Source organism: Gymnodraco acuticeps, unplaced genomic scaffold (genome assembly GCF_902827175.1).
Source record: "Gymnodraco acuticeps unplaced genomic scaffold, fGymAcu1.1, whole genome shotgun sequence".
Classification (NCBI taxonomy): domain Eukaryota; kingdom Metazoa; phylum Chordata; class Actinopteri; order Perciformes; family Bathydraconidae; genus Gymnodraco; species Gymnodraco acuticeps.
Window position 1 is genome coordinate 689,550 of NW_022990335.1, and position 12,701 is coordinate 702,250.

The following is a 12,701-nucleotide window of genomic DNA, read 5'->3' on the forward strand; positions in this document are numbered from 1 at the left end:
GTGTGTGTGTGAGTGCAAAGCCGGAGAAGTAACTACCTTTACTCTCTACAACCTTACCTCCCCTCTCTTCCTCTTTCCTCCCGCTCTCAAATGGGTTATTCTGGCGATGGCCCTGACAGGCCATGGTTTGGATTTTGATTTATGTTCCTGTGAAGCTCAAATCAAAGATTCCATCTACTGCTGCTTTATGGCAGCTGGGATGATGAATGGTGCAGTCTCTCGGTCAAACCAAGCCTCTGTGTCTTTGCCCCACATTTTAATTGCTAAAGTAGCCAGTCATCGCTCAGCCCTCCTACCCTCTCCCTGCCTCCCAACCTCATCCTTTCTCTGCTTTTCAGCCCATTGTCTCTCATCCTCTCTCATTCACGCTCAATAATGTACCTTTATCCTTTCAAAATGTCTGGACGGCATAATTTTCCTTAATAAAATGTCGTATTTGCCCTTAAGAGTAATCATGTGAAAAGAAATATAATCACCATCCAGATATTTTAGCGGGGAGGTCTGAAAGATATCCCTTAATATTTAGGAACAGTATCTGTCTTTTCATTATTTTACACCTCCAACGTCAGTTCATGATGTACAGCAAACAAGTCTGATGAGGGGGAAAATTCATTCCTGCATCAACATAAAAAGCCACTTTATTTGGAGGAAGAATGCATAGATGTCAAGCTCTGATAGAGTTTATGTTTTCTCCCAATTTTTCAAAAGTAAACACATTCTGCGGTACATGACATTACTAAGTAGGTTAAGTATAGCCCCGGGCCATCATCCATCAGTACAGAATGAAGCGAGCATATTCTGCTCGATGAGAGGTGAAAGTTTTCCACTGTGCCACGATGACATTTAATTTTTCACATCTCCTGCGTGTTCCTGGGATGAATTTTGGCAGACTTGGTGCAATTTAGCTGCTTGGCAGTTTGAAATTGGGCGATGAATCACAACGTGGATTCAATGGGAGCCAGTCAGTGTACAATATTTTCTCTGTGTCAGAATGGAAAGGGGAGAGAGAGTGAGATACAGAGGAAAACAGAAGAAGAGAGAGAGAGCTGCCGAGGCTTTAGATTGTGTTCTCCAATCATCTTCCGCTCACACAGCCTATCATCCCTTCCTCCCCCCCCCCCTTGAAATAAAAAAACAAAGTGCAGGAGTCAACCATTAGAAGAGGAGCCGTGTGTGGCTGCAGATGTCGAGCAATGGCGGAGGTCTTTAAGGTCTGCAGTTGGATATTTTTGACAAAGAGCAGTGAAGAAAGAAATCAATAAAGTCAGGACTTTGCCAGTCACTGAGCAGAGCGGCGGAGAATGCAAAGCTCCACTCCAACCCCCAGACAAACTCAAAATGAGCAACCAATAGACTGACACTGCCTCTGACACAAGCCATTTATTAGCCTGGCAGCAGAATATGGTGTATTGCACAGCTGATGGTCTGTATCTGGGAGGACCACACCTGAGGAGGAGACGTGGGGTAGAGGACAGCTTGTGTGGAGACTCTGTGTGATAATGACTCAAAGTCTGTGCAGTATACTATTATTACCTTACTCCAGATGACATTATTTTAATATAAAATAACATACTATGACCTAATCAATATAACCATGCAACACAATGCACTGTAGTGTTCAAGCACCATGTTTGATCATCTGCTCCACTGAGCACTGAGAAACGATCACCTCCAGTAGTGCTGTTGTGTGTGGGACTGTGCACTTTGACCTCCCAGTGGAAAGGGCATAAAAAAGCAGCAGACCTTTTTCTCCAGTGATCACACCCATTTTAATGATCCTTTGTCACATAAGATGGATGTGGAGAGGAGTAATCACAAATCAAAAGGCAACTGCGCAAGTAACCCTTAAAATAGCAAGCAGAAAACATGAACGTAATGGGTTAGATAAGGATAATGAGCATAGACCATATGCAGTAAATAATGTTGTGTTAGTGACTCAGGTTATTCTGCCTGTATTCCACATACCTGTCCTATTCATTAAATTATGAAAGGACAACAATATATTCATAACATGTTCTGAAAAATAATACATATCAGAATAGTCCTTCTATACTTTTATTTACTGCCTGCAAAAGAGCCTTTGGAACAAAATCATCCTTATCCCCTAAAACCTTTCTTTGTTTGTCAGTAGTTTTTATTTAAATATTCAAAAACAAAAATGGAAATTGAAAAAAAATAACCCACGAAATAAATATGTTGTAACATTTGAAACAACTAAGTCACTGTATTTGAAATGATAAATATCTTACTTCCTGCATTACTATAGGTGTGAGTTATTAGGCAATAAAAAGGGCTTTGAAAACAAAAGTATATTCTCAATCAGCTTCCTAATATGAATTATGGAGTGCTACATGAACAAATTGTTATTTCTGATTAGGGAACAGTTTGGGTAATTCGTATGAAAGGTGTCTTTTTATCCCTGTGCATTTTTGACCGGTTAGAAATAAGCTTAATTCGAAACAAACCCAAGTCAAATGTTGTGATGTTCTAGAACCTTTAAGTTACTTGTAACATAAGGTCAACACCCTGATACACTTCCAACATTGTTTCCTTTATGATAAGGTTAATATTTACTATGGGTATTAAATACAAGGTTCATCGCAATGCAATATTTTATCGATTCTATGAACAGGGTTACGACATTTGCTGATATCACAAAGTCTGGCCAGTACGATTTGAATTTGATTAAAACTTGGGGCCTGCGCTCGATATGGGACGATATCATATGATCATTTAACACAATCAGTTACATTTATATGTTGTCCCAAAAGCAATTAAAATATCATTTGAGAATAACATTATCTGGACCTGCATGGGCAGCTATGGTGAAACACGTTTTCACTTCAATGGATGATTGATCATTGAATCAGTATAATGATCCAGATTGGCATACACCTAGTATTTACATGCAAAAGTAATTCACATGGACTGGAATTTTTCGAACCAACGAATCTCAAGCTGATAATGATGGCAAACTTATCATATGGAAATTAATTATTTGGTCGCCTCTGGTTCTGATACTGTCTTGTTCTTCTTGTGGACCTCTCAATGTGCTCGATAGCCACATCTGGCCTGTCTGCTCAGCTCACTGATCCCCCCCATCCTGGATGTGCGAGAGCCTCCACTTCCACTGTGTAAAATCACATTACCCTAAAGTGGAAGGCGAATGAAAGGATAGTGCTGTGGAATGGCCATAGACCAGTGAGTTGTCAAAGCCATTTATGTTTGGGCGAGAAAGACAGAAAGGGTACACGAAGATGGAGAGAGGACTGGGCGGAGTTCTTCCAAACAATGTTTATCCGAGTTACAGATGTGCTTATCTTTCCAATCCTAAAACTCCAACACCTGCATTCATGTCCTCCCTTTGAGTGCTTGAATATTGACTTACAAACAAGGCATATCCCCCTCTCCTACAAAGTGACCCCGTGTCTCCTCCCCACTTCTTGTAGATGCATACTTTATGACATCGGACTGGAAAATGTGATGTGAAATGTCTTTGTGTGTGCATGTGTGTTTATATGTGTTTGTGCGTGTCATTGTGCGTTCACGTCCGGGGCGTGAGGATGATTCAAAGTGCCATTTCGTTGTGTGAGGACAGCCTTCACAAACACACTCGTCATGCAGAAGATGTTGTCATCCTCCGCCTCATTGTTTGTGGAAGCGATGTCTCCAATCACCATCAAACACGTGGAGGTTTCACCCTCCCTCTGTCACTCTCCTTCTCTGCCTTCTCCTCCGATTGTACAAATTGTCCCATCGTCCTTCTGCTCCTGCAACCTCGCATCCCTTCTTCTATCGCTCTGTGCTCAAGAGGATCGACTTAAAGGACTACGGAGATAGCAGCAGAGACAGTGACGTCCTGTGAGAGGAATGAGGTTGGAATGAGGCCCAATGATTGTTTCATTAGCCAATGTACATCGTGGATGCCTGTACTGAGAGGACTGCAGAAAGGGGGAAACGTAAGGATATGACAGGAAAGGAATATTTTGAGAGTACATGGGTCATGTTGGGTAAAAAACTTGAACATTTTACAGAAAAGCACATTCATACATGCAGTCTGGTTTCACGTAAATAACCATATTGAAACCAGGAACTCTTTATTATGACAATGCTGACTGCTGAGTCAACTTCACTATCAAACTCAAACATAAAGTGTACATGTGTTGCATATAAGACCACATGCTGACATATACAAAACCCACACAAAGATATAATGTGTATTAACATAGTATACCTATGATGGCCCAACATTATAGTGTTTTCTGTATTTGTAAAGACATACTGTATATACAGCAACAGAGCCATTAAGTTGCAGCATACACATTAAAGTGAATGCATATCATGGACATCATATTATCATATATGCTACTTATTGTATGCAAAATATATTGCAGCTACACTGTATATGTCTCATCAGATATGCGAGTTATCTTAAAATGACCTCTTTTTTATAACCGTATAAAATAATGATCAATAATGAACTAAATATATATGATAATTTAATGCATTTATGTATACATTGTTCACCAGGGTGGAAAATGTTCTTCTGCTCACCAAAGACAAGAAATAACATCAAAAAAAGAAGAGCAGCAACAAACACATAGACAAGGTCATAGTACACATTTAAACATTTCATGTCAATCTCTGTGGGCTAAATCATATCAGTCACTTTGTTGAGATAAGAATATTGATAGCCCTTGAGATGAAGGACTTCTTAAATAAATAAATATATTTATTTTATCTAATACTGGTTAAACCAAACAAAGCATTTAAAGACCCAGTGGGTTGGCTGCAGATAACATCCTTCTGCCGCATAGTGAGTAAATAAAGCAACATGAATCGTATTGGCCAATCCTCCTTTCTATATTAAAATGAAATACAATAGTGTTATCCCACATGGATAATTGATAAACCCAAGTGTTTTTGTTTTCGTGTTTTTTAATAGGGAAAATAGATTGCAATCTGAAAAGACCTAGGCATGGTTGTTAAGTGAATTCAGACATTTGATGTTGTTGAAAGTCTGGCTGGCACACTCCTCCCCATGCTTGTTACACAACACTTTAAACAGGTGGAAAGCTGTTTAGCAGAAACTTCCTCAAGCTTTTAGTTCAAGTTGCCTGCATGTGCCCAGCAGGAGGGATTGAAACATGTGTCTGATGTGTTGGCATCTCATGAGGATGGCAGAGTTTGAGATAGCAATGTGAACACTTTTGACACCTAACCATTGTTTATGAGGGTCTGCATTAGTGTGCATTTAAATAGGACAACACTTAATTGAATTCACAAACCCATTTGCAGCTTTAAAGAGAAACCTTTACCTGTATGCTGTTAATTTCACTGTAGCTGTTTTGTATTTCTGTATAGGTGAGTACTCCATTAGCGCTGTCTCTAGCCGTTATAATGGAGCCAGTGAAGGCTTTTGGCAGGCCCATTACAGCACCAGTCCCCCCACTGCACACCCACCTACCCAAATATCTCTTCTCATTACCTGATCGACCTGTTAGCATTCGTTACCAAAAGCTGTAGCCGCTCCCCGCAGAGTACTTCAGATAGATTTCCCATTTTAGATCAGACCAAAGCGGAGTCAGCTTCGATTGGAGCCGACATCAGAGGAGTTCTTCAGGGCAAACCAGCTGTGACTGGGCTGATGTGTAGCTGTCACTGTGTCGTGACATGATATAATATGAAATTATATTGAACAACGCCGGTTTGGCACTAAATTGTTAGCAGGGCTTCAGGTCTGACAGCAGCCAGTTTATGGCTTTAATCCCAAGGTCCTTTAAACCTTGTTTGACATAAATTGAGTTTGGCTTCTTGACGGAGGGAAAAAAAAGAGCAATGACAGAGAAAACACTTTCTGTTCTTCTGTCTTGTTTGGTTGAAATGGAAAGTTTTTCCGTCTGTGAAGTTTCATTTAATCCCAAGCCTTGGTAAATGTAGATGTGAACGTCAAAGTTCGGCTATCTCTAAAAGCAACGGTACATTTTGACAGCGTATAGGTGAGATTAAGCTTACACCATCTCCCAGATCACATGCCTATATCCACACACTGCATCATCCGGGCCTTAAATTACAATACTGAAGCCGAACAGCTTTAGACGGTCATCTCATCACATTGTTAGGACGTTGACATCAGCCTGTGATCTATGATAAATCTGCTATGTAAAGCTCAATGAAAACTCCGAACACAGGTCTGAGGGACCCGTTACCATGACTAATGCCCCGACTGACAGCGAAAGATAAGACTCATCCTTCACCTCAGCAGAGCCCATTTCTCAGCAATAATGTTCATAATGGAGTGCTCCGATGTCGTTATTGTGTGAATAATTTAAATGGTGATTTAGGTTATTGGGCACCGAGGTCGCAGCCACAACACCTTCCTACCTGTTCTGATCCAGATGTGATACAGCTTTACTGAACGTGCTTCTTAGCGGGAATTTCAGCACAGAAGAAAAATGGCTGGAGATGACCGAGAGGCGATGATTTGGTGTGTCGCTTAATTAGATGTTCCGGCGACATCTGTTTTTAAGGGGAAACTGCAACTCTGGCACATTAATTCACTTTGTAATGAATGACTGAATGTCAATGCAGGCCGTGAAATCACCAAGAGGGAAGTATGTGTGTCTGTGTGTGTGCAACATGCTGATGCTTTTCCATCTGTTTGGCAAAAACATTCTCCGTCCAACACTGGCACCATCGCTGCGCAGTCGCCAGAACGAGGAGGGATTCAAGATGGCCTAATGCTGATTGGAATGCCGTTTGAATGGGAAAAATGAAACAAAGATGGAGTGGACATTACGCCGCTGAATCTTAGTTAAGGACGCTTCACAAGTGTGTGACAGTGTCATTAATCTAGTTAAATTACAGACAGAGAAACCAATAGAACCGAATCAGAGGCTGCTAACAGAAAATGTACATAGGGCAACCATTTTTTGCTTTACTGGAATCCTTAACATAGATAAGGATGCACATAACATATGCACCACAAATCGAGACATTTTACCATAAAATAGTAATACCAAAGCAGAACATTTTTTATTCACCTATTCAACCTCCATGGCCCCTGGTAGAGCCCCCCCCCCCCCACACACACACACAACAACACAGACAATGCTATAACACCCCTTGCTGTGAAATACAAAATGATGTGCAATATATATATATGCCATTAATAACTGTGCAATATATACCTGGCTGCTATATCTTCGGAACTGTTACAAGATGAGTATTTTGTAAATTGTGTAATTTATTTTTGAATTTTTTATATTCTTTTTGTATGCATGCTTCTTAGTTAACATTAAGCTGTCTTTGGCTCTTTTCCGCTGTATCAAATGTAAATGTCCCCTCTGTGGGACGGATAAAAGTATTCTGATTCTGATTCTGATCCAGAAACAGATATGACTCGTCTAAATATAGTTTTCTCTGTACCAGATGGAACTACTACAACTAGCCGTGTTATTCTCTCCGGCAGGATAAAAATGTGATGCGGCTTCCTCCCTAAGTGACTGACTGCAGTCCAAGGAGACCACTTGGCACCTGGAGTGACAGGCTGCCATCAGCGTGTAAAGATGCTAATATGAATTCTGATCACTCACTCATATAGGCGAGGGAATTACTGCCCATCACCAGCGTCTAGTGATTCTCCACACATGGCAAAGTCAAGGGGCACGCTGTAAAATCCAGGTAAATGGACAGTCAAAGCTAGATTCCGCTTGACACTTCCTTCCTAAGTGATAGTGCTACAAGATGTGCTCTATAATGTAATACATTGGGAGCTCTGCCCTCAAGATTTCTGGCTGATGAGAATTTTTGATGACAAATCCATCGCTTAAACTATCTCTGTCCTTCAATCTTCACGCCTGCGCGAGCCTGGGGGGGTCAAAGGCTAATTACCAAACAGGATAAGAGGAAGAGGAAGACAGAACCTGCACATTTTTAAAAGGTGTACATTTATGCAGATTATTTCTAAGACTGGAATGTCTTTCGATCGTTATTCAAGAGGAAGAGGCTCCTCACAAAACGCGTCCGCAGACTGAAGCCATGTAAAGTTTAAGAATATGTATATGAGAGCTTACCTTTGGTTTATGTCTTGTAGGGGACGAATGAAACAACCTCATATTTTGTTATCATATATATCAGAAAGCAATAGTTTAAAAATTGGGAAATAAACTGATTCACATTCTTGGCCAAACAACTTTTTTCTTTTGTTGTTGTGTTTCCGCTGCCTGTTGTATTGTGCAAACAAATACTATGGCAATCTCATGCAGATGACAAGATATCAGGAAGTTGCCTAGTGCTACATATATCCGCACATAACCATTTAACACTCTATTTATACAGATTTAAACTAAAAAGAAAATACTTTTAAGTACGTTATCATTACAGGTGCGAGTATGTGGATGTTCTAACCTTTGGACAGAGCCAGGAACTGTTTTAACCGGTTCATTTCTTTTTGCTAAGCTAAGTTAGGCTAAGCTAACCATCTCCTGGCTGTAGATTCAAATGTAGATTACATACAATCTTGTCGTCTTTCAGAGAGAAAGCTGATGCATTTCCCCAAATGTTCCTTTAAGAGGTCTTTATGTATTATGCATCTGTATCAGTTTGACACATCCGTTTTGGGTTCCTTACTTTGTTTGTACGGTAATTGCTCCACACAAATTGAGGAATTACCTAAAACTAATATTGACATGGAAACACGTATATCTCCATATGAGCAAAGTAGCAAAGATTAAGCAAACGTGCAAGGCAACAAAGAAAAAGCCCAACCTGACACAAAAGTCAGGCCCACATGGAGGAGACGCCGCCCGCTCTGCACCACTGTCCCTCCACTTCTCTCTTCCCCAGCGAATTCTTGCCTCACCCAGGAGAGTGATGATACTGTCTACTCTGCTAAGACTCCCCCTGCTTGACATCTCGACACGAGGAGAAGGATGTTCCTGTCTGTCTCGTCACATCACAGCCGTCCTGATTCGGATCCCTCCCATCCAACACCCTGTGATGCTTCTCTTTAAAAAGCTGCCCGTCCATCATAAACATCCTCCCTTTTATGTTCCCCGCCTGAGAGGGAAGGGGAAAGAGAGAAATCAGCCCTCTCTCAAACACGAGCTGACAGCACTAAGCAGACTGACGTGACATCAGAGGAGCGATGTGCCAGACGTAGCTTTGAATTTCCATAACAAGGTAACGCCACAATTATTAGTCTCTCAGTGAGACCATAGCTCCAAAAACGTATTGAAATGTTCCTGAATTTTCTAAGAATTGATCAAACCAGCAAATCTATAATAGAGCTACAACTGCTTCTTAAACTTTTCCCCCTGAAAAGTGTTAATCATATAACTCACTGTTCCTTAATCAGTCTTCTAAATATTCCCAGCAGTTCTGCAAGAGTCTTAAATTAAATCCCTCACCTTGACTCCATATAAATGTAATACTGTCAATAAAGGAGATATAAATAGATAGGGGTGTAACCATTCATAATCTACCTGAATATTTTAAAAGGGTCTTTTGGGCAATGAGGAAAGAAAAGAAGAGAGAGAGACTTGATCAATCGTCTGAGTTCTGCCTCTACAATCAGAAGAGCGCTAATTGAAACGGCGTGGAGTCATCTACCTCCCATAAAGGATGAACCTTATCAGATTCTTCATAATAATTTGCCACTAAATTAGAAAAAACCCGCCTCACATTTTGCCTCTCCTCTCCCGCGTGGACAATGATTGAGAAAGAGTTGCTTGTCGGCTGTCTGGGGAGAAGCAGTGCGAAAATGTTAAGGAGACCTTTTCAATTCCAGACGCATTCAGTTTGTGAATGTTAATGTTTTTAATGAAGACACGAGCTGAAAACTGAACTATACGGCTTGATAACGGAGGGGGGGGGGGGGGAACCGAGAGGAGAGTGACAACATTACAGCGGGAAAGTGATTTTTTTTACATGTTCATGCTCAAGGGCACAAATGGCCTGAAAGAGAAAAATGTAGCATGTCCAAATCCTAAAGAAAGATCTTGAGTGTTTAAGGTGGATTGGTGGACATATTTTAAAGGTGCTTACTCTGAGCCTTCATCACTTGTCCACCTTTCCCTGAGCTTTTTCTATTTTCAGGGTGAAACTAATGAATTGGGGACTGGGAAAGGTTTCTCTGCAGGCTTACAATGAGAAATGATAAGAGATTATTTTAGAATGAAGATCAATGATAAAGTCCAAACGGTGTAAGGAGGAGGAGGAGGAGGAGGAGGGGGGAGGAGGAGGAACAGGAGAAGCATATGCCCTAATGTAAGATGAGTGTAATGCGCAACCCAAGGCCAAAGGCAAGAGCTTCATCTCACCAATTCTCTTTACAGGAGTGGAAATTACTCCGTGCCATACATAGCTGATTTATACAAATTAATGACCTGGGTTATTAATAGGAGGAGATGCATATATTAAACACTACGAATAAAGGTACCTTTAATTATGCATCCTTTATAAAACCTGTTTGACTTCAGTGCCAGGCGTGTAGGTACATTTTCAAATTGAATCGTGAAAAATTAGAGTTAAGGCCTCTTCCTCTTGTTGAGTAATATGTTGCTTCTAATATATCTATTTTATACCCTAAACACTGGCAATACATTATGGAAATGTGTATTCAAACAGATAATAGAAAAATACTGTTCTTTATTTGTATGGCTTGGCTTAGCTGCATTGTCAGCCAAAGTACTTGTAATGGTCTTTTCTGCACATTATTTATGGTGCGGATATTGCTTGAGCTCAGAGCATATTTACACAAACGCTGTCCAGATTTCACCGGACACTTTGGGGCCACCGTATGAGCGAGAGTTCCTGCCCTGCCCCTTTTGTTGTCCGAGGGGACCGCTGCACTGACAATGGTGTCACCTCTCCCCCGGGGGGACACCTCCGAGTGATTTGTGGTGGGGAAAGACTGATGAACTGCTATTGCCACCCTGTTTCTTTGCAAGATCAATTCTACATGTAGGAGTGCGCTTTATGAATGATGGAGACCTCCTCAAGCCATCCATACAGCTGCCCAAAGACACAGCCCGGCCCCCACAGCACCTACATGGCAGGAATAAAGCAATCACTCTTCTCAACAGGGCCATGCATTACACACACACACCCACACATGAATGCACACCACATGAATACACAGATGAGACAACAAAGCATGCACACAGACAAACACTTGTGTGTGTTTGCAGGAAATAAATGGAAATCCCATTCAGAGTCGTTTTGCTGCCTCTTAAGCTTTCATTCGGAGGCATTTTCAAGAGCAGCAGCCACAACTTTGCCACACGGCAGAAACTTCAGAGAATGGCCCTCCTTATGAGAACAGAGGTGTCTGTTTGCACTCTGACACCGCTCTGCCTTCCCGGACAGGCCCATAAGTGGGTGCATGCCAATATGAGCGATCTGATGGTATTGAGGGATCGCTCACAGCACACATCTGAAGGCTGAATAGCATTGTGAATAGGAGCAGCGAACATAGATGTCATGAGTCCTACCTCCCGCAGAGAGGTTGAAAGTGAAAAGTAGAGCGCAATGAATACTTGAGTGTTCTGGAGGCTATGAAACTGAAAGGCCTCTCCCTTTTTTACCAAAAGATTTCAATAGAAAAATAGAAGCAGCTCGTGCTTTTTAATCGCAACTTTGAGATTGATTGGGCGAACTTGTGTGCAGGTTTGACAGACGCGTCTCTTTTATGATAATCCTGGTGTCGAGAGAAGGAGAGGGGAATAATGCAGCAGGGCTACCTGACATAAGAGAGAATCATACATTAAAAAAAATCATTCTGAATATTTATAATATCCACTATTCCTGTATCAAATTGCATTTCCTAATGGAATGCAATAACCCATTCTGTAGGAAATGTATGCTTTTGTGTTTTCTTTAATTAAAACACATTCTGTTTCACACTTTCACCAGCACAATAATGGCAAAGCACTAAAAGCAGCCAAGATCATTTGCATTTCTCTAATGATATGCATAATGTCCTCTTTTTCATGATGTGCTAAACACACAACCAGGTTTCACTCACTTTATACGGGTTTTAATGCACGCAGCAAAGCAAGACAGATGCACAGCTGAGATAACTTCCATTTACAGTGTAAGCCTGTGAGAGCCTCGGTGTAGAGGCCATATACTATTTATGGGTTAATCGATACAGTAGCTGGATGACACCATGTCCCGGTACTTTCTGTCATGATGATGGCTCACTAATTTTGGAACGGCTGCTTTCTCCTCCTGCCTTCAGCAGCCTGCAAGACGGTTTAATTTGGCTGTAAAAACGCCAGTCACCGGGCTACTTCTTGTTCCTGGGGGAGGTCACCATGGGGGCAAGTCCATAGGAGGATATATATTCACATAGTTCTCTTAGAGACACTGCTAACCCCTGACATCCCATTTGGGTTGTAATTTCATGTTGTTAAAGTGACAGGGACCCAGCCTCTGTGGTCTTAGAGACGGGGAGGTGGGGGCGAGTGCTGATCAGAGAGGTCTTTAATTCTTCTTCTCTGAGCCTGCCTGTGTGTGTGAGAGGAAGAAAGAGAATGGAGGAGTACATATGTTGCCCTTGTGTGTGCAGAGTGTTTTAGATTTGTATCTGAAAGAGTGAGCAGATCCTTGAGTCTGAGCACTCTGTGTGTGGATAAAATGTGTGCAGCCTCATGCAGCTTATTTTGCTATTTGTATGTGTCTTTGTGCTAGCAGGG